Source organism: Odontomachus brunneus, unplaced genomic scaffold (genome assembly GCF_010583005.1).
Source record: "Odontomachus brunneus isolate Ranch 3 - 2012 unplaced genomic scaffold, Obru_v1 Obru_scaffold_037, whole genome shotgun sequence".
Taxonomy (NCBI): domain Eukaryota; kingdom Metazoa; phylum Arthropoda; class Insecta; order Hymenoptera; family Formicidae; genus Odontomachus; species Odontomachus brunneus.
In genome coordinates this window covers 193,086-215,457 of record NW_022639487.1, presented here as the reverse complement: position 1 = coordinate 215,457, position 22,372 = coordinate 193,086, and the positions used below count along the sequence as shown (strand labels likewise).

The 22,372-nt window shown below is 48.6% G+C and overlaps 1 protein-coding gene across 5 annotated transcripts in view; it reads left to right on the top strand.

Annotated features, from left to right (window-relative positions):
* LOC116843962 (mucin-5AC-like) overlaps positions 1-22,372 on the top strand; it is a 254,169-nt gene that overhangs the window by 154,015 nt on the left and 77,782 nt on the right. For 4 of the 5 annotated variants that reach the window (XM_032814960.1, XM_032814959.1, XM_032814958.1 and 1 more), the window contains one exon: positions 14,821-14,936. The gene's annotated coding sequence lies outside the window, so the exon portion shown is untranslated. Of the gene's footprint in view, positions 1-13,498; positions 13,643-14,820; positions 14,937-22,372 lie in introns of those variants that run through there. The other variant, XM_032814961.1, reaches the window with a different exon arrangement.

Below are 22,372 nucleotides of genomic sequence, written 5' to 3'. Positions count from 1 at the left end.
GAGAGAGACACAGAGAGAGAGAGAGAGAGAGAGAGAGAGAGAGAGAGAGAGAGAGAGAGAGAGAGAGTCTGGATGTCAGTGCGAATAATCAGATCACGAGAAAGTAATACCGTTTGACAGTGCAAACGCACGAACATTAGCCGCGAGTGTTCGATCCTCTCGACGGCAACAAAAGGCCCGTAAGTCACGCTCACGTAAATTCGTGCGGCAGTTCTCCTTTCGTCGTCGTCGTCGTCGTCGTCGTCGCACTTTTATCCGCGAGAAAGCGGAGTCGTCTGAACGCGCTGTGTGAATGCGACCGGCGCGGCGGAACGGGAAAAGGAGAACGGGAAAAACGGAAGAGGAGAGTAGGAAAACAAAGGGAAACGCCGCGGCCGCGAGCTTCGGGAACATCGGTAAGCGGGAGCAGACGAGGGGAACGGGGAGGGTGCGGCGGAATTCGTGCGAGGCCAGGGAGTACGCGGTTTACATTACGCGGAAATTCCGGAGTCTATTCCCGTGCGCGAGTAAATCCTGGTGCTCTCTCGATATCGGCGAATCGAAGCCGGCGGGAGGAGAGGAGCGTGAGAGCTGGAGAAAGAGGAAGCGAGATCGCACGACGATTCGGCCGAATGATGGAATTTACGATAATCTCTTCCGATGGCCGATTATTAGCCGGCTGCTGCTGCATTAGGTGGCCCGCACGAATCGCGGATTCCCGCCGTGCGTCGCGAGCTTCTCGCTCTATTTCTTTTTTCAGCCGGGTTTCTCCCTTTTACCGCGAGTTGTTTGAGCCACGAGTTGTGATATTGCGCTCGAAAGAGAGAAATGGGTCGGGCGAAAGGGGAGAGAAAGTGAAGGAAGAGAAATAACGGGGAGAAAAACGTGCGGGGTACTCCACGTAATTGAATGCAGCGTGTCTCTCGCCGCGGCAAAGGACGGGATATCTTGTTGCTCTGATATAAAAATGAATGAATTTTCATCCGATTCTGACGCTTAACGTGACGTTTGATGCCGCGATTGCGCGGCGGTGACACCGCGAAGTCACCCGGAAGCCCGGCGGCGCGCTGCAGTTCGCTGATTTAACGCGCGTCGATTTCCCGGCATCGCGTGCCGTGCCGCGCCGCGCCGCGCCGTCTTGCACACGTAAGCGTTAATAATTCTCGTTATTGATGTATCGCGTGCCGCTGTGTTCGCGCTCATATGTAACACACACACGTGGGGACGTTTCCCGACGGATTTACCTTGCGCCGGGGGAATTTTTATCGCGTTCCGAGGATTGGAGATAAGAGAGCACAATGAGAAAGAGAGAGCGGCCTTCGGCGGTCGTGAGTGCTCGATCGTTGCGATACTGATCGGATCACACTGGATCAATACCGTGCGAGAAAAGACGTATCTAATCGTTCGAGAGATGCTCCACGACGGACACGTGTCCGCGTGCACGAGGCGTGCCGAATCGGTGCAAACTTTTTTTCCGGAAATTTGCAAGTCGTGTCCGGCAAACAACGACGACGATAATTGGGCAAAACGAAGAGAGGAAGAGGAACATAATCAATGCCGCTTCGCTGCTCTGGGAATCAATACGGCGCGCGGAAGCGCTTTAACCGCCTCTCGGTGATTTGCATTCCCGGACTTAATGACGCGTCGGCGCGCCGGGTAATTGAAGGGGCGGGCGGATAAAAAGGCGATATATTGCGAAAATTATATATCGGAGAAACGCTGCGCACATTCCCTTATCTTATCTCTCCTCGGAGCTTTCCCGAATCGCTCTACTTATTGTTGCGCATTAATAGCCGCATCAGAAAACATAAATCGGACGTGACGGCGCGTTTGGAAAATGGGAGAAAGGAGGAGATATGTCACGGGAGGAAAATAGAACATGACCTCTGACCGTTTGCCCCCTCGACTGCGGACGCGAAAAATTTCACCGTGATCACGCGTGGTGACGCGGCACTGACCTTGGCCGGCGGGATGGCACACACGTGCTACTATCGGTGCCGGCAGGCCAACTACGAAATTAATCCCCGGGCGATCGCGTTTCCACGATAATATCTAATCGAGGCCGGCTGTCCTTCGGCGACGGTCGCGGAACGATTGAGCGCGCGGCATTCGCCGCCACAGCCTAACCGCGTTAATTACGGGCCAGACGCGCTTTCCGCGCGGCGATTTCAATCGGCTCTCGCCACGCTCCGGAGGAAACGAGGTTCACGGGCGGACGGGGGGACTCGGAGGAGGGACTCCACGCATTCATACATACGCATACATACGTGCGCGCACGCGCACGTGGGTGTGAGCTCGTTTCACCAAAGCATATAAGCATAAGAATATAACGGGACGTACGATATAATGGATGTGACGTCAGTCGGCGTCACGGGATAGGAAAGGTTAAGCGCGTATCGACGTGCTTCGTGAAATATCGTAACGGTAAGAGAGACGTCTATTCCTCTCAGTGCTTGAAAGAAGCGGATCAAGCTGGAGTCGGACAATGCACGATTTCATACTTTCTTATATGCGCGCTTACATGACCGGCAGTTCAGTTCACTGCGCAAATCGCCGTCGTGCATTGGAAGATCCGCGCAGTGAACTGAGCTGCCGGTCAGCATGTATGCCAGAAGGCGTGAAATCGTGCATCTAGTATGTTTCTAGCTGTAGACACTTGCGATGCAAGACAGAGGTATTCCGATGTTACGTGTCCACACAATTTATTCCGCACCCTAACGTCCCCGTCGGACATGATTGTGGAGTATTTAAACGTTACCGTTACCGTTACTCGTACAAGACCAGCTGTCCGCGGCGCGAAAAGTCTAGCCGTTCGCGCTTGGGTTCTCTCGTGTGTCTTTTTGAAAGGACGGGTCGTGAGAGAATTGAAAATCGGCCGCGCTTTGACTTTTCCCTCCTTACAGAAAAGAAAGTAAAATTTTGTTAGCCGGCGTAATCGCGAGTCCTCGATTCGATCACTTGTTGCGTATCGCGATTCTAACGCGAGCCTCGCGGTGCGTCGTTCCTGTTCCCACGAAGTTTCGTCGCGTAGGCTTTCCCTCGACGGCAGTCGAACGCGAACCTCGATCGGGAGAGCCAGGGAGCCAGCCAGCCGCACTGTCTCTCGCGCTCGACGCGGTCGCACGCGTGGAAGGCGAGAGCCAGGCGGAGGCGCGCGCTCGAGAGACGGGGACAGAGAGGGAGGGAGAGAGAGAGTGTGTATTCTTAGATGGTCGGCGAAATCGGCGAGTAGCCGTTACACGGCGGTGCATAAATAACCGGTGACGTCAGCTGCGTGGAACCGTGGGACGCACATAGTTTCCTCTCGTCTCGTTCAGCGACTCTCGAGCGTGCGCGCTCCTCGTTTCTCCATGTCCTCCGAAGTCGAAGCCCTCCGATCCAGTCGCATTTTACGAGAGCTACGACCCACGGTCCGATCCCACGAGAGCGTGGAAAACTCGCCTGTCGGATTTTCGTCGAGGCCGGTCGCCGCGTATCGATCCCCTGAAATAAATATAATCGCTCTCTCGCCGGTGGTTTATTATGCAATGCGAGCGTAGGTCGGAACTTCCCCGGTATGACGTAATAAGTCGAGGCGCGTGTTGCATCTCGGGCGACCTTCCGCGGGATTTATTCGCGAAATCGGGGATATTGCCTCACGGAGGGCGGGCGTGACGCGCCGCCAGTGGAGGTGAAGCCAGTGCAGGAGAAGGACGAAGAGGAAGTGGAGGAGAAAGAGGAAGAGAAGGAGGAGAATGAGAAGAAGGAGGAAGAGGACGGGCAACTTCTAACGAGCTGCGGAGCGCCTCCGTGCCGTACGCGATTTTCAAGAGGGAAATATTCTCCGTTCTCCGTGACTCTGCCCGAGGGCTTGTGCAACCCTCTTCTCTTTCTCTCTTTCTCTCCACCTACCTACCTACCTGCCTGCCTGCCTGCCTGCCTGCCTGCCTGCCTGCCTGCCTGCCTGCTTTTCTGCTCTCTACCCCGCCGTTGTGCCGGCAGTCTCACTTAACTTCCCTCCGTCGGAAGAACGTCGGGACCGATCCAATCTTCCCTCTCGCGTCCCACCGTATCGTCCTCGACTTGATTTCCTCCAACTACTTCGCCTTCCCCTGTTCCCCTCTCGCGTGCGATCTATACCAGCGTACCTGATTATTAACAGTCGTCTCCTCGTTAAATCGACTTTTCTCCCGTGCTATCGCCATGACTTCTCGATGTCTGGGTGATTTTGCGCGATGCTTTTATATTCTGCTCGATTTTCCTGGACAGAGAGAGTTGGATAAGGAACGAGAGAACATTAGCCAAACGCGGATGTGACGATTCAGTTGACACCAAATCGATATGCATGACACGTACTCGATCTTTATTTTTTGGTTGCGATTTATATCGACTCTGTATAAGAGAGTCGCGAGAAGTCGCCATGAATTGCTCAATGAAATGATTTGATGCGTGCACGCAATCGTAAGTCTAATTATCGCTGGAGGTTCCTCTCGCGAAATAATGAATCATGAGGTTTCCGTATAAGGAGAGGAAATTCAATTTACGTAAGAAAATAGATATAGAGGCAGATAAGAAAACAGAGAGATAGATAAAGTTAATAAACGCGTATTTCTCTTGCTTGCTTCTTTTTTCTTCGTATACTGCGCGTGGTACGAACGTTGTCAGTCCGCCTCGAACGTTGTCGTCGTGTACGGGATCGTGGTTCTTTGTAGCCGGGATTACATCGCGATTTCATTCGATAAGTTTGCTTAATGGGCGATCAACAGGAATCTCGTTGCCTCGAGTTCCATCTCCAGCGCGAAACTTTTTAATTAAAAGGATAGAAATGCCGCGCGCGGTACACTTTCCGGCGACGGAAAGCGAGGAGCGAGAGGAGGAGTGGGGGTTGGAGGACAGCGCGGAGAAGTTTGCGAGAATATTCAGATATTCAAGCCGCCGTGATACATCCCTGGCTGAATTTATTTACAGAGTACAAAAGCGAGGCAAACACGCAGCGAGTCACATCGTGCGAGTCTCGCAAACACGGACAAACATTCGTAATTCACGCGTTTGTCAACGTTCCTCGCAAAAAGCGCGGATAAACATTTGACACTTCAACAGTTTAGCGTTTCGGCCAAATTTAACGCTTCAATGAGAGCGCCGGTGCCGCCATCAGACGAAATTACGCGCGAGAATTGCGGGCAGCGGCGCGACCAGAGAGGTACAAAACGGCCGATTCCTTCCTGCTCGATTCGAGAAGGGAGAAATTTTATTTGACGCGTACAATGTGTAAGTCCTCTCTCGTCTTGGAGCGCGCGGCGCGATAACGCGCGCGCGTTTCGTCAAACGGCAATGTGCGGGTCTCGAGTTGCGGCGAAAACAAATCGATAACGAGTCTCACGCCCGAAATAAACGTACCCGCGGCGCTACGGCTGTAAGCGGTAACTAATTTGCGCTCGAGCCGCGCGGAGTAATTAACGCCGGCCGCCGCGGCGCGCTCCCTCTCCCGACTCGCCGATAAATTCGATGGCGTTTTATCACTTCGCCTCTCGCGGTTCCGCGACGTTGCGGCGTAAATTCGCGAGCTCATCGATCCGCCTCGATGTAAGTAGTCTTTTTCCTCCGCGGGACGAATACTTCGTGTTTTTGCGATAACTCAAAACTGCCCGGATAAGATTCGCAGTCCCTTATCTGAACTCATATTGATAGTCGTCAGTGTCGCCACCTGAAATTTGTTTCATGTGAGATTGGTATTCAGAATTGGATCCAAGTTTTTCAGTTGAATTATAATGTATGTGATATCTATATCACACGATTTAACTGAGAGAAATTCTCATTTAATTCCGAATTTAAATCCGAGACTCACATTAATAGTCGTTATTTGAAACTTCTCTCAACTCAGATAATCAAACTTGAATTCAGAATTAGATGAGAGAGTTTTTCAATTGAGTCGTGCTATTACATATACAATATCATATTTATCGTACAATTTTTAACTGAAAAACTTGGATCTGAATGAAAATGTGAGTATCTTACGTGAGGCAAGTTTCGTGTAATGACTATTAATATAGGCCTGAGTATCTCGCCAGAGGCGAGTTTCAAGTAATAAAATTATTAAATACAGATTCTATAGTCCTTTCAACGATCGTGTCGAACTCGCAATTCTGTCATCGCGGTGCAGCTATGCTTTAGACCTTGGAAAAGTGTCGCTTGGAAGATGCAAAATCGCAAGTACTCGATACGTCCCGAGCATTCGAGTTTCCAATACGGTGTCTTCGACTGCAGGTCGGATGCAAGCCGTGTGTTAACTTCGTCACAAAGTCGCAGCGTCGTGCATCGGCGAGGACGAAATAACAATTGAATTATTTCCCTCTGAGTCGGTCTTTTTCTCATACGGTGCTTTGCACCGGCGGCAACGCTCCGGCGACGACGAAGAACGGGCGTATTTACGCGTGTATGCAATACATTAAGTATTACCTAACCGCGCGGACGCGCTAGAGTCGGGAATGGAGCGGCAGATATACGAGGTCGAGTGATGTCACGCATTCTATGTTCTTCAAGTTCGTGGGCAATGAGCTTCGCGTGTCGCAACGCGCCTTTCGAAAATCACGTATTTTCACCGATTGATACTAGCAATGAACGTGGACAACGAGTGATTAACGCGTTCACTCTTCCATGGTGAAACCGGAATAAAAATAGAAAAAAAAAATCGTGGAGCCCGCATACACGCTGCAGTTTTAACGAATCGTGTTCATACCGCACATTCAGCGTTAACCTTTCGTTAGGTGCATGTGAGCAGATATAATTGGAGACTATACATACCAACAATCAAAGATACGTTTTTTGTAATATACATAGTCTATTGTTCGTAGGGGACACCGGATCAAATTGGACTCAAATTGACCATGCATTTTGTTTATGTATTTATCGTGAGGAATACAAAAATCGCAAAATGTTCCTTTCAGAATATAAAAAGAGTATTCATTTTCCAAAAGAAACATTTTGCCATTCATCCCATTCTACCCCACTGTTTTCTCTTTTTACAATAGATACACGCAATGCCAATGATTTTGTGTTGAATTGAACATATTTCTCATGTTCAAATTTGTTCACTCTAGTCTTTGTGTTGATTTAATACAAGACAAGTGTGACAAGTTGTCAACAAGTTATCTGTGTACGCTTTACGTGTAAAATATGTCACTATGATCTCAACGCGGAACAGTTCAAATAACACAATACGTTAAATCAACACCATGCCAGAAATTTAACACAACAATTTTTCCACACAGATCGTTTTCCGCACAAATATAAAAGGTTTTCTACCGTGTAGACAAAACTAATGGTCATTATGGCCCTTGGATCAATACGATCCTGCCTCCTGCATTGTATGTATCTTTGAAAAAATATATATCCTGGCAAAATACACATATACAGTAGTAAATCAGGCGCCTACAAGTAAGGTAAAAAACGCGCGTGGCTAGTGAAGGGTTGAATGCAAATATTCGACTTTGAATGTTATTCTCTTACCTCTGGCGTACGCGTTGTTATTTGAATCATCAGAAACGGGACATACACATTTAGTGTTAAATATACCGTGTCGGAACACGGTAATCGGTACATCGTAAGTTCTCCGCCATTCGTTAGGTTTTCTTCATCACCCCCGGCCGATTAAAATTCCCTTCGGAGAAGAGAGCGTGGAAGTGGTGGTCTCGCGAGAGAGTTGGCAACTCAGTTCGGGCGCGGATCAGACGGCGCAATCGTAAATCCCGTGGTACCTGTGGATCCTCGAGTGGAACCAATTAGCAACGGGTCCGTCGGCCCCGGCCGCCCCCGCCGCCCTCACCGTCGCGTTCCTCTCGTTTCCAACGGTGGAATCCGACGCGGTTCGTTATCGTCGAGTTGAATTCGCGCGGAGTCGCGCTCCTCTCTCTCGCTTGGCCCGTTTACGAGCCGGCCGGCGAACTCGCAAACGGCCGATGCGTTTCCCCGGAAATCCCTCAAAGGGACCGTCGTTGCACCGGTGGACGGGTTAATTAGCGAGCGCAGGGAGATGGGCCGGCCCTTTCAACAACAGCGACGAGGACGACGGCGACACTGGCGGCGGTAGATGTTGAACGATGTAACTGCGATTCGTTAAATGCAGAAACGACGTCGCGGACAGAGCTCGTGCGAGCAAGTAGCTTGTCACCGTGCCCTTTGGCGAGGCATTACGTGGTTTTGTCGACCTAGGAGCGAGACGCGCGATTCGCGTTAACGAACGGCCGTCAGCAAACTTCCTTCATCTGGAAACGGGCGAATGGGACGTTTCGCGACCGAGTACTTGGCATTATATTTAATCGCGTGTTTGCAAGAACGCACGTGTTCACTTCGGATTAGCCGAGGTGGATCGAGTTACGCTAAAGTGTTAAACTTGGCTGGATTCGTTATCTCGAAGGTGGCATTGTTTATGCGAGTTGGCGCGTCTCGAGCCTGTGACCTGATTATGCGATTCTTCGTCCCATTTCCCTCTCTTCCTTTTTCTCTCCCTCTCCTTCTCTTTAAACTGTGTTTTTCCTCGGATTATAAAAGTTCCCAGCTTTTGCTGGAGAACGACGAATCGCTGCGCCACAGGGGACTGTGCGAGCGGTCGACGAGGTAGTCTCGTGGTTCTTATTACGCGCGCCGTCTCGGGAATTCTAAATGCAATATCTGTTATCGACTTGCAGATTAGTCTGACAGTCGTGCGCTCAAGTATTAAGGCCCCGAGCCTCCAAATTCCCACCGTCGATTCTCTCCTTCGTTCGGGGGACGATTTTGATTTCCGATATCGGCGGGCCATAAGTAAGACGACTAATAAGTTCGCCAAGCGGCCCGATATTTTCGCATTGAACTTTAGTAATTAATCGAGCGCGCGGCGAAAGAGCGGGCTGTGGAAGTAGGTGGCTAAAAGCAGCCGCGACCATTTCACTACTCTCGCTTCCCCACCCCCGAACTCTGCTCGTCCGCGCCATTTCTCACTCGGCCCCGTACCAGACCGACCTCACCCTCGCCGTATTTCATCTCACTTTCTCGTTACTTCCGCTTATCCGCAACGCGCGTTCTTACCCGTTAAATTACGCTAGCGTGTTCCAGCGAAATTTAACGGGATAGAGAAAGAGAGAGAGAGAGAGAGAGAGAGAGAGGGGTTGTATGCGCGCGAGAATTAAAACTCGCGGACTTAACCGAGTCTTTAAATGATATTTATCCGCTCGGTGGAAGAGCTCTCTCTTGGTTTCGTGTTTTTTCCCATTCGTAAACGCGAATGTCGCTCTGGCGAAATCGAATCTCGCTTTTGGCCGGTTGCTGTCGTCACTGCGAGACATTCCTTTTTCGGCGATTTTTAAACGCGCGTATTCAGAAAAGTCGACGTGGTTGTCCTCGTCGTGCCGTGTCGTTGTCAGTGTTAGAAGAGGTTCGTCGTACTCGTTCCGCGGGACATGTACGCGAGAAGCTGAGTCAGCGGGTTTGTGTTCCGAGAACATTTAAATTTATTCGGAGAAGCGATGCGAACAGGAGTGTGCGCGGGGTATTCTTTTCGCTCGGTTGTTGCCGCGCGACCGCGAGTCCTCCGTCATCTTTTTACGCTCCTAATTGAATCACCCAACGTGATCTAATTTCCCCGAACGACCAACCGACCGACCGACGATCTGAGTCACGATCGCGGATCTCGCGTATGTACCGCCATTTCCCGTAATTGCGACGAGGAAACCGTGCGCTTGCCAGCTTGCAAATAGCGGTAACGCAAATAGCTACGTAGAGCCTCTCTCAGACGTCCAATATTTGAAAGCTCGACATCAGAAGGATCCCAAGTGCCGTGCTTCTCGTCCTCCTCGTCCTCCTTTGCTTATCCGACGAGACCGACTACCTGCTATTTTATCATTGATATAATTGACAATTATCATTTATATATCGTACTGCATGCATTTTAGACGAGAAAGGTAATTCCCGAATTAAATTGTGTGTGTAACATGAAAATGTTGGAGAAAAATGTGTCAACAGAATGTGTCTTTGGAAAATCGCTTGCCGATCGGAAAGGCTTTTCCAAAAGGAAACTCTGGTAGAAATTTAATGCAGTTTTTTCAAGTAGTCACTGAATAATTACGTTAACTTCTTACATTCATTCATCTACGTGATATCTTTCACAATCAGATTACGTATGTCTTTTTATCTATTTTTGAAATTGCACTATTTCATCAGGTTCTGAGTCTGAATCATGATAATTTTCATTTATCATCACAGTTTTCATTTATCGTTACCATCAAGATAGTCTGATATGTTTCCATCGTAATGAAATTCAGTTTTTTCGATATATATCCCATTTGCCTCTTACTCACTTTTATTTTTAATCTTGATTGTCATCTTAACTATTGGTCTTGATATCAAATACCTTATTGTCTCTTTCCTTCTTGCTGTATACTTTTCTACACATTCACTCATTATTCACGCGATTTAGAGGTTTTTTAGTAATGTAAATGAATATGTTTCAAATTTACTCACAATAGAAGTTATAACACGTGCGCATTAAAAAAAACTCAACTAATATTACTGATATTATTTTATCTTGGAAAAAGTCAGATCCATACATATTGTGCAATAAACTGCATCAACTGCACTGAATAAAACTTCATCAAGCCCTTGTCCAGTTGCCAAGCAGTATTTTTATAACTAATGAGAATGCATTAATACTAGACAATAACTGGACAGATGTCCACGTGTGCAAACTGCACACGTTTCTACCAGAGAAGGTGATCGATAAATTGCCCCGGGCTCGGTCGCGCTTGTGAAGATGTACCGCGTTGACGCAGTTCACATATTCGGGAGCAATTTAACCGATGCGCGCTCGACGGATTTACCTCGAAATCGCGTACGAAGCACGATCAGATATTTACGCCGTAATGACTGGCGCGTCGTAACGATGTTTGCAAAAAGAACGTTCTTATTCGCGCCCATTACAGACTCGGACGATGTTTCCAGTGGCGTGAACGCGCATGAGACAGAGAGAAAGAGAAAGAGGGGGGGAGAGAGAGAGAGCACGGTCCGTTTTTGTAATAAGATTTATCGCGGCCGGGCAGCGCCGTGGATGTATCTCGCGCGGTCTGGTTTTGGTTAATAACAGCGTCGGGACGGCAGATACAAATTGCGAGCGGAGTCGGCGAGCGCGAACCCGCGAACAATGGAGGCAACGATGCCGAGCGGCCGATTGTGTTGGGGCGCTTCGGAAAAATGTAAACGGAACGTTTGCTCGGTTGGAGAGAGAGTTCAAATACATGGTAACAGACTGACGCTGACAAGTCTGCAATCAATAATCCTATAAATCTGCTGCCACGTTTCGGGCGTAAATAAATCGATGCGCCGCCGCCACGCTCCGGTCCTTGCACTAATCATCGCCACCCTCGCTCCCGCACGAAATTATTTACAACCGCTGCGCTGCGCGACGTCGGACAGAACTTTGTTGCCGGAAGAGCTTACGAGACACACGGAATATATTCGTACTCGTCCGAAAGCGTTTTTGTGCGGGCGTTTTATCGCTCGCAAACTGTCACTCTCGATCTTATTTCGTAATTGAAGAAAGTGAGGGAAAGACAAATCGCAGACAGCGTTCTCACGCGTTCAAGAATACTCCTCGACTCGAGGAGTCATTCACCCCCCGTCCACCCTCGCTCATAATCCCTCGCGGGAGACACGGAAGGTCTCTACGAACGATTGACGTGCGCTTAATTAAGGTAATAGCCGCGAGTCATCGTCTAATTAATACACGCTGCTCTGTGCGCCGTCGTCGCGTCGATTCTTATCGTCCGAAGGATGCCGGTGACAAAAAGCCGCCGAGTGCGGCGAGGATGGGAGTAGGGTAGGAGCGAGATCCCCCGATCCTTATCGTCGGGCTATTAAGACGTTCCGCATCAGCGTGCGGAAGAGAGCACCCACGAGAAAAGCCGTAACGCTGGCGCAAGGGGTAAGCGGTGGGTGCGATGGTCGGGCGGGAGGGGAGGGTTACGAGCTCTTGCTCGACGGTACACTCGGCCGTCTTAATAGCTTCATTCGATCGCGAAGGGCTCGAGAAGTAATTGATGGTCCTTCATTGTCCCGCAGCGTGAGCGCGGCACGGGAAGGGCAGGTGGGGGCGGGCCGATGTCCTTCTCTTCTCTCGCGTGAAAATTACCCTCTTGCGCGTTATTAATGACCCCGCAAGCGCCGTTCCGCAATAAGCCGGCAGGCCGAATTCCTGGCACGTACGAAACGCCGTCGTTTAGGTGTGTATTATGTGATGTTTCTTCTTCGCGCGCCGCGCAGCCTCGGCTCGCGCCTTCGACAAATGCTCGTGGCAATTAAACGCGACGTGTGTTTCTGCGCTGCTCCTTGCTGGCAACAGCGATACGTCGCTTACCCTCGTTCGTCCGCTTTTCCGTGCCCCGGGCACGGTGAATTTTCGGCGAATTGATAAACGAGTGATGGTGATTGATACTTGCCGTATTTTCTTCGGGCGCCATTTGTTGGATGCGAAAAGTCGTCTCCCATACGTTAGCTAGACGGATGTCACTACGTTGCTAATGCTTGACTGGTTCGCGCTTGTGAAACATTGTTCAAGAACGAGCCATCCAGTGCTGAGCCATTGTCGCCAGCAGATAACTGGATGTTTTTTCGCGTAACGTGGATCATAATTCTCGGGAGTAACATTTTTATGGTGATGGTAGCAAGGTAATTTATCAAAGTGTGATTTATCAAATACCGTGATAGTGAAAGACTTTTCATCCCCGAAAAATTCTGGGCAGCTTAGATAGTGAGAAGTCTTTATGTATTCACGCGAGACCAGAGTATACAACGAGAGAATATAAATTAAAATGCGTTTTTATAAAATTTAAGATACATTTTATTCTTATACATTGAACGCTATTCCTTCAATGCGATTCGTTTTCTGATTCGCCCGAATCGAAAGTTTTCAATCGCAGATTTTATCTTCAGCTCGTGAGGAATACTATCAACTTTTTAATATATTAAATTAGTCAACAATACAATGAAACGATTGTTCCTTCGTTGGAAAGGGGACAAACTTTCAAATACAATTTGTTGCATTTTGCCACTTTTCCGCGAGAATACCGTCTGATACCGTTGACAATGTTACACTTCGTCGCGGCGCGTCGGTCAAGAAAGGCAGAGGTGTGAAATCCACGGCGAGAGACAAGAAGGCGCAGACACATTGACGTGCTACACGTGCGCCGCCGCGCGGTCGGCGGCAAAGACAGCGCGTTGCTTTCGAGAAATTCAGACATCTGCATCTTGACGAAAAATTCACGCATACGCTCTCCCGTGGATGCTTTACCGTCGATAGATCGATAATTGCTGGAACTTTTCGACCAGTCGCATCCGATATTTAGCTATGTTGATCCGAAAAACCGGACATGTCTTCTGGATTAATTAACAGTAATGAGGAACGCGAATATAATCGATCGAAAGTTTTCCGATTCGATCTGTTGAGAATCGATGTATCGTATGGTAAGGCATCTACGCAACTGAACGGTGCAGAGGGCGTACGTGAGCAACTGTGCGGCCATTCTCGATTTGTGTGGAGCAGCCGCCATTAACACATCGATCGCGCTTTACGTGTCTTTTGTCGATCGAAAGTGAGCTTCGTGCGGAAACAAGTGTCGAGAGTGTCGAAAATAGCGATGTGCGGTCGTCGGGACGTGTCGTAAGTACTTTATTAGGAAGTAATAGTGCCCTCGTTTTTCTCAGTGTATTCAAGCGGTGCTCCAAGTTTCCAATAACGTCTGTCGATACGATACACGTAGCACGCACGCGATATATTTACACACACACACACACACACACACACACACACACACACACACACACACACACATATGTATATATATAGTGAACAAAGATGCCAGAATATGTCGAAATACGAGGAATGGAAAGCGCCGGAAGCGTTTATCGCATAAAGTTTCACGCGCACTTTGCTCGGGTACACTTCGCGCAGACGTTTCAGCGTAATTGTCCGTTCGGCGCTTGGTGGCCTCCCTAAGTCGTGCGACTGTCGTTCCTGAAAGCTCGTTCTAATTCTACAATTGCGAGTATCCGTGATCATTAATATTCATGCGAGACTGTTAATATTCATATTCGTTTGGTTGATTATTCGCGATATAGCGCGCAGCGTAGGGGGAACGAGATTCCGAGCCTCGGCCTTTGGCAGGAGAAATATTCTGGGTCGCGTCGACGGCGCGCGTCTCCCATTCGCAAGCGCTCGTGAAGATCAACGACCGCGGTTTTCGTTCGGCGCGGCTTATCGCGGCTCCTACACCGATCATCCGTTTTTCCGAGGCGAGCATGCTTCTGCTGCTGCCGCTGCTCCGTCGTCATCCTTCGGAAGCGGACGGAGACAAAGCGGCCCGACATAAATAATTTATCTGGGAGACGCGCGAGCGAAGCGAGTCGACGGCGCGCTGGCGGCGGCGTACGTTGCATTAAATATGAAATCCAATATAAACTTTCGAGCGGTATAAACCCGAAGCGATATAAATTCTCGCGCCGCTCATCGGTGCGCGCGCGCGCGCGCGAGATAACGCAGTCCTTCGATTTCTTTCTCCCTTATACCGTATTCCTGTCGATATCTAAGCGACCGTCGTAACGCGCATCGTAGCACTTATTCTCCTTTTTGCGCGCGGTCCATTGTGATCCGGCGGCTTTTAATCTCTCGAATATATTAGAGAGAGAGAGAGGGGGGGGGGAGGAAAGAGGTACTTTACATTGATCCGTTTAGGGTCAAAATTCGTAATGCTTGAGCCGAATTGAATGAATACGACGCGCGGCGCGAGTATGTTGACTCGAGCGTGTTGAAGCTCATCTCTTTTTCGCTTTTTTTTCCAGGATGCAGAGACAAAGCCGGCGCAGTTCGGAGGTGGAGGTTGCGCTTATGCGCCCCGTAAGCACGGCTGGCTAATAGCCACGGAGCCCGTCCCCGACACATCCCGCAGCCACACCAGGTAGGAGTCTTTCGTGTCTCTTGTATGCACGCGCGTGCATAGTTGCGCGTAATTGTAGTTTGCGCGGGTGTTTTCTCGTGCTTTATCGCGGCGGAATCGCGGAATCGCCGCGTCCCCGCGAACGTGAAAATGCGCGCGCTGTCCCACGCGAGACGGCAATTAGTCGCTAATCTTCTGCTCGCCGGGGAAAAATCGGGAGGAGACGTTGTCTTCGAAGCGAAACGACACCGTGTAGCGAGCAAAACGCTCGTGTCGCTGGAGTACACCGACGAGCGTAGATAAAAAAAGGAAAAGAGAAAAACGCGCGCATTTTCCATTTTTTGCGTTTCCGTAAGTGGAACAACGCTGGTGTAACGTTGATAACAGGTGCGGCTAATAATTCACACCTGATACACAGAGTGTCTCGCATCATCTGGATGATATTTCATGCATCACACGTACACGCGAGAGATGTTTTGGAAAAAATTTTTCCGATGTAAAGAATTTTTCCGCTGTTTACACTCACGGAGAGAAACATTGGTCGGGTTAATTCGTCGCTTTCGGATGCAACGTAGTTCTTTCCCGCCTTAATCGTCTCCTTGAAATTTCGAGTTTGGGTGACACGCACTGTGAGTTGTAGTTATGAAAGATGTCTGGGAAGTACCGCGACCGTGGTCGCACGCGATAATGGGGAGAATACAAATAGGTTCGTTTACATTAGAATTTCGTTTGCTTGGTAATAAGCGAGTTTTTTCTTGAGTTTTGCGCAGTTTAACGGTACACGTGCCACTCGCGACACGACAGGACAACGCATGACACGATACTTAAAATGAACCATCATATCGAATGTATCACACATATATTCAGTCGGAATATTAAAAGGTCAGATAATTATGAGAACAATTCTTTTTTCCTTTAAATTCTCTACGTATTTATATTTAATGCTACGGGGTGAGAGACGGCGACCTGTTTATATCGTTGGTATGCGCGCGCCGCGTGCATACAGATTACAAGTTATTCCCTTCGCGCGGCAATACACACGCCGTTCCCCGAATAACTCTGTTCGCCTTCATTTCCAATTCTCTGGGGCGATACGAGCGCGGATATTTAAAGGCGCGCGATGTTTACCATACATTTGCCATTTTAATCTGAAGCAACGCATGTTTACGACACGAGCAATTCCATTTATACGGTCTCGCGGTTACAACATGGTTGCGCGCCGGAAAGATACCGTGGCACCTTGGCGATAATAAAAAACAGAATAAAAACGTAAAAAGACACAGAGAGAGAAAGAGAGAGAGAGAGAGAGAGAAGGGGGGGGGGGGAGAGAGATGAAGTCTCTCGTAGGGAAAAAGTAGAAGGAGAAAAAGGATATGCAAAACGGATTCAACGTCTTTCGCGAGCGATCCGCGCGATATTTCGAGACTACGGACTTTGGCTCGCGCGCGCGCAAATTGCATAATGCAAATCAGCGTCGTTCTGGCCGAAAGCAACTCTTCGACGGGGGAGAAAGATCCATCAGAATTCATAGTCTCCGGTAGAGCAGAGCTTTCGCGTAAGCGCCACTACGAGCATTTTTACATCCAATTGCATTTTTCGGCGCGGAATCGCCGCGCCGGGAGAGAATTGCCGGCGTTGAATGGACGACGGGCCGGGCACTCCCCGCGACTCGCCGTGTCTTCTCCCCTTCTACGGGGGGAACGAGCTACCGAGTTTTATCTGTCGTTGGAATGGCGCGTATGCGCGCTCTCCGAGACGTCCTTCTTCGTGATGCGCGCGCGCGCGAGAGAGAGAGAGAGAGAGAAAGAAAGAGAAGAAGGAAGCGTGGGATGCACATCGCGTGTTTCATCTCGCTGGCTTGTCGCGCATACCGCGAGTACTGTTCTTTTTTCCCACCGACGCGCCGCTCCCGAATAAGTATCCGCGCGCGTTAATGTGTTAAATAGATTTCGTTTGACGCGTTGATCCGCGAGCAGCCCAGCGATTCCGCGCTCGCTCGGATGTAATTCGCTGTAATTCGCCGTAATTTATTCGTAATCCATTTTGATTATAGCGCGGCCGGTAATGTCCTCTGTTCGTCGCTCGAGCGTAACGCGAATGAACGTGTTTCATTTAAGGTAAATAGACGAGTTTCGCGGCTGATATCGCGCCACAAAGGACGGTGCGCAAACGGTTCGAGTTGTCCGTTTTTTGGGTCGACAATGATTCTCGCCTATCAATTTACCATTCGATCAAAATCGTGATGCTGCTTGGAATATTAAGTAATCTCTTTCGGAAATTAACTCGATCTACGAGCGTGCGAATTTCGCTCGCGACATATTTGCGTTTTCCCGCGTACGAGCTTTACCGTCGAAATTTCCGCGCCACGACACCACCAAACTGTCCCGGGCCGTCTCGCTTTGTCGGCTAAGCTCGCCCGGGACTTCCGGAATTTCGCATTGAAGAGCTGCCAAGTTCTCTCGCCGGCGACTCTACCTTCCACCACTTTCCCGGTGTGATCCGCCGCGTAAATTGCCCGGACAACTCCGGCGATATTGACCGAAAAGCTGCCGATTGACGCGATTCTTTCCCATTGCGTATCTGACTCGGCGTGAAATATGCAAGATACGAGTGCAACAATGTCGAGAAACGAGAATAATCATCTTCCACAAAACCGCTCTCTTACAGTGAATCAGAAAGAAAATGTTTTTGACTGAATCGGAAAAAGGAGCACTTTACCACGATAAACAGCGACTATTCGCTGATTTTCAGTGAAAACTCTCCCGCTGCTCTATCTTGTATCTCATACATTTTGATCAGTGAGATTTCACTGGAAAGTTTGTAGTACACAAATTCGTTATGCGCCGTATGAAATTCAACTCTCCGCGTTTGTGACGAAATGGAATTAACGGCTTCCATGCGCCTTGCGTGCAATGACACCTATCTATGTACGCAGACTGCATCGATAATAGCAACTACAGCCGCTATTATTAACTGATTCTTTCAACGGGATTTTATTGATTACAGTGTTGCACTTGGAACTGAACCACCTGTACTTTATTTTCCAATTTCTCTTTGCCTATACAGTTTGTATTCTAAAAGAATCTGTTACAGTTTGTGTTCTGTAACGTATAGAGCTGTATTTTATATAATTTTTGTTATTTCCTGCACTTGTGTGCGTGAGGAGAATGTTTCGCAGAGCGCGTTATAAATTAATCTATCCATCTATCTATAACCTTTCAATGATGAATGTACTGATTGTACTTTAAAGAGTATCGATTTCACGGGTATTGCATACTACAACATAATACGCGTTACATTTCATAAATCCAATCGTACTGTTTTCTCTCTCTTCCTCCCTTTCTCTCTCGCTCTCGTATTTCATAATCGTGCGAATATCATCTCGTCGGAAATCTCCGGTAAACATAACACCCTTTGGGCGCGCGATTCGACGGAATGGCCTGGTATCGTGTATCGACCGACCTTAAGAGTCGCGCAGGAGCTACGATATGAGCGGAAGAGAGACCAACGACGAGAGGAGTAAAGAGGAGATGGCCGCGTGGCGCGGCAGAATCGTAGGAGGAGGAGAAGGTGGTAGAGGTAGAGCGATTCCACCTTGCATGAATATTCAATATCGAGAGCCAGCGTGATTTCGCAAGCCGCCTACTCTTTATCGAAACTTTCTCGTCGCGTCGGCGTCATCGATAACCGTCCGTGAAAGGAATTCTTTTTCTGCGCGGTTCCGTCGTTGTGCGGGCGTCGTGAGAGAGCCGGCATATTTATTCCCCCCTCTCCCTCCTTACTCCCTCGTTCTTCTCATCTCCTCTACTCGCTTATTTATTTGCTATTTGCTCAGTACTTTTGCGTTTATCGCACTTTTACTTGCCAGCTTCGTCGCCGTAAATTATACATTAATTTCGCGCACGAAATATTTGACGCTCGTCTCATGTCACTGTGCGATTCGCTCTATAGACGTATAACGGTTAATCAAATCGCACTATTTCTCTCTCTCTCTTTCTCTCTCTCTTTCTCTCTCTCTTTAACGAACCGTCGACCCGGTTTTTAAATATGCACGAACTTAACCGAGTCGATCAGGACGGACCGCGAGCTGTCATTCCGCTTGTCACTTTCGTGGTGCTTAATTATCCGCGATTTTACCGCCATCCTTCTCCATCCTCTCTCTCTTTCTTTCTGCCTTTCTCTCTTTCTCATTCCACTCCGTTTACCGAAAATATACCGCGTTCTTTTGTACGGACCGCATACCGATTAACAATTCGCGTCACTAAACCAGGTGACGATACAATGTAGCGGCCGCTCTTTCAGCTCTCTCTCTCTCTCTCTCTCTCTCTCTTTCTCTCCCCCTCTGTGTTCCGCGTAATATGATTTGCCGGTTTCAACAGCATAGCTAGAATTCATGGCCTGTTACACAAAGCTTTACTGACGCCTGCTTTGTCCCTACGAGCGCGAAACGTCCACTGTACTTCATTTTGTTTCCCTTGAAAACGTGCATTTTTCCGAAAGCCCACGCGACCCCATCGACGAGAGATACTTGTTCCCTTATCTTCTACTCGTATCTTTTTTCACGAGGAATTACCTCGCCAATCGTGTTCCAATTGATCGAACACTCCGCGTAACACGGTAATAACAATAACAATGGTAATAAAATGGAATCTTCTGGCGAACGAATTTTTCTTTCCGGCATATTCCCGGGCTTAATATCGCGGGGACAGAGTTAGAGCGAGAGAGGCAGAGGCTGATGTCGACGGGTATGTGAAATTAACACCCCAATTTCAGAATTCTGACTAGATAGTTTTGATTAGAGTGTCAGCTTTCTTTGCAGAAGTATATAAAAGTATTTTTGTGCTTATAAAAAGGCAATCGGCGATTCACAGTTCCAAAATACCAATTAAAATAAAATATTTCATACCCAACATCACGATTGAATAGTTCTGAGTGACTCATTTGATATTTTTTGCCGAGTACTAGGATTCCTGATAGAAAAAGAAATTTTTTTGTTCTCTTAAAGAAATTTACAAATATTAAAAAAATTAATATCAAATTTTAAAAAATTGTTTAAAGAAGCATCATCGAAGGTTATACAATTGACGCCAGCGGTAAACATTTGACGTTAAATAACTTTTCAATTAGTGATCAGATCGTCTCCGACCATCACAATATCTTTTAGAACTCTTTGAATATTATCCAAAACTCATCACAACTCTTGGAACTCTGAAAAAAAATGTTGGCTGGAATTTGGGCAAATTTCGATCGGTTGACATTCAATGTTGAATAATTTCCAAATGGTTAGTCAGATCGCTTTCGACCGTTGTAATTTCTTTTGGAACTCTCTGGATACTGTGCCAAACTGCCGTCAAAACTTCTGGAACTCCGATCAGAACTATCGAATTCTAAAGTTGGGATGCTAACATTTCGCATACCACTGATCGAACCACTATATTTTACGTGTAATCCCTCTCTCTCTCTCTCTCTTCCCGCTTACTCTGCGCTGCGGGGCAGGCCACGCTCCTGTAGCTCGCGCAAAAGCGAAAATTTGCCGGGATAATTCGCCGGGAATTTCAATCGGGCGACCACTTTGCGGCAGAGGCGAACGGACGACGCGTCAGCTGCAGTGGCCGTCGCCGCTTTTGTGCTTTGCGCAGAGGCCACGCGCGCGATGGAAATTCGGCCTGCGTGTCGATCGCCCGCAGCCAGCCAGTCAGCCAGCCAGCCAGCTAGCTGGCTACCTAGCTAGCCAACCAGTCAGGCCGAGGGCTTCGCTTCGGAGTTTATCCACACGCGAGCTCGCTGCTCGCTCGCGTTCGCCGGCCGATATTAGCAACAACAATCGCGATAAACGCGTCGATAAACGCGCCCGTTGAACGACGTGGCCGACGCGGCGTAACGAAACGCGTTCCCGATGAAACAACGGGGCGAGCGAGCGAGGGTGCGTTTTTCTCCCTCTCCACCTGTCTCTTCGTCTCTCTTTCTCTATTCATCCCCTTTTGATAACGTACGCGTGACCAGTTCGCGCGCTTTGGCGCACGAGACACGCACGCAGCTCTGACGGCTATTGAACTTTATTCCCCGTTCGCTCGCTCCCGTAAACACTGGCTGAAGTTATTCACTGTCGAGTTGATCTTTCCTCTCTACACTGAGAATAAAAAAGTGGTCGAGTTAATAACGAGACTTTGCGTGAACAAAATTTGTCGGAGCAAACATTTGGTCGGTTGAACGAATTATATAGTTGTCGTGATAAGAGTTATCAGTTGATTTAATGATTGCGATTTGATCCGTGACTACATCAACGCAACCGATTGTTGCACGAGCACGTAATTTGTTCCGTAGGTAGAATATTTCTTTGAAGAAGGCGACTGACCGTCGATTTTGTCGATCCAACCGCTTTCTTTCTTTCTCAGGGTATTCCGGTCGATGTTGACCCGGGAGAATTAGTTAAGCTTCGGTGAACTACAAAGTTTGAAAGAGCAGCAGTTCGTGGTATTTTTCTAGCAGACGTAAAGAAACGTGATTATATGGCGTCTCCATAAATATTCGATGTTCACCGAGCTCGAATTACTTCCGTTCTCGTGTTATATATGTTCCGCGACGATGTTTCGTCGTTCTGTCACGATCGCGAGCGCGTAATTTTTACGTTACTCTATTTCGGACGATGTGTGTTTTCGCCGAGCCATGTGTCCTCGCTGCAGTTTTTATCTGTAACTCAACAAAGGAGATAGAAAAGTCGGTCGTTTTCACTGCGCACCGCGATTAACGATCGGTAGCTGCGGGACTTTTTGCCAGATATGGGGTAATTATTGGTCGGCCGGCATTAATCCGATGGCGAATCGATGAGCGAGGACGACAACTCGGGCGATCGGTGGCGGGCACAGATGGTCCATCGCGGTTTAGACGTGTCGCCGGATTCGCAGTGTGTTATATCGATGACGCATTTGCGCGAATACCGGTCGAACGAACGGTATGGCCCGGCCGGCGAAAGAGAGAGAGAGAGAGAGAGAGAGAGAGAGAAGCGGATCGACGAGAATAATGCGATATCACGCGCCAAACAATCGTCTATTTGCTAAAACTCGAAATAATCACGCGGCATCCAAACCGCGCATAATCCAGCTTAATCGCATGATTACACCTAGGCGTTCGACACACGCATCCACACACGCGCACATACGGAATCGATTCCAGCCGGCTTTTGGCGCATGCCGCGACGGCCGAATGATTTATTCTGTTTACCAAAGTACGATTTCTCCAGGATATTCAATTACCGGACTGATTCGCGACCGTGCGAAAGAATCGCGCACCGCCACGCAAACCAAAGCGAAATTGTATTTTTAACGATTTTTCCGTTGCGCGATCTCGGCGCGCAGTGATATATTCTTCTATTCGCGCGAATCGATCTCGCGCGGATTTCTCGGGGAAATGAAAACGTCAGGTGATTTATTCTGTTTACCGAGAGAGAGAGAGAGAGT